The sequence below is a fragment of the Myotis brandtii genome, unplaced genomic scaffold (genome assembly GCF_000412655.1).
Source record: "Myotis brandtii unplaced genomic scaffold, ASM41265v1 scaffold571, whole genome shotgun sequence".
Lineage (NCBI taxonomy): Eukaryota > Metazoa > Chordata > Mammalia > Chiroptera > Vespertilionidae > Myotis > Myotis brandtii.
Genome location: NW_005370140.1, coordinates 238,897 through 239,096, shown reverse-complemented (window position 1 = coordinate 239,096; position 200 = coordinate 238,897).

Below are 200 nucleotides of genomic sequence, written 5' to 3'. Positions count from 1 at the left end.
GAATAAAAAGAAGAGATCGCAATTGGGCCACACAGCTGATACATGAATAGGAATCCTGACAGGGAGAAGTTGCAGATGAGACAGCCCAGGAAGCAGAGAGTATCTGGGAAGCTGGGCCTAACAGCCCCAAAGTCCCAATGTCCCTGGTTGAGAGAGGCTCTGGGGCCAGGGCAACATGAAATTTCCTCTTTGCCCCAGTA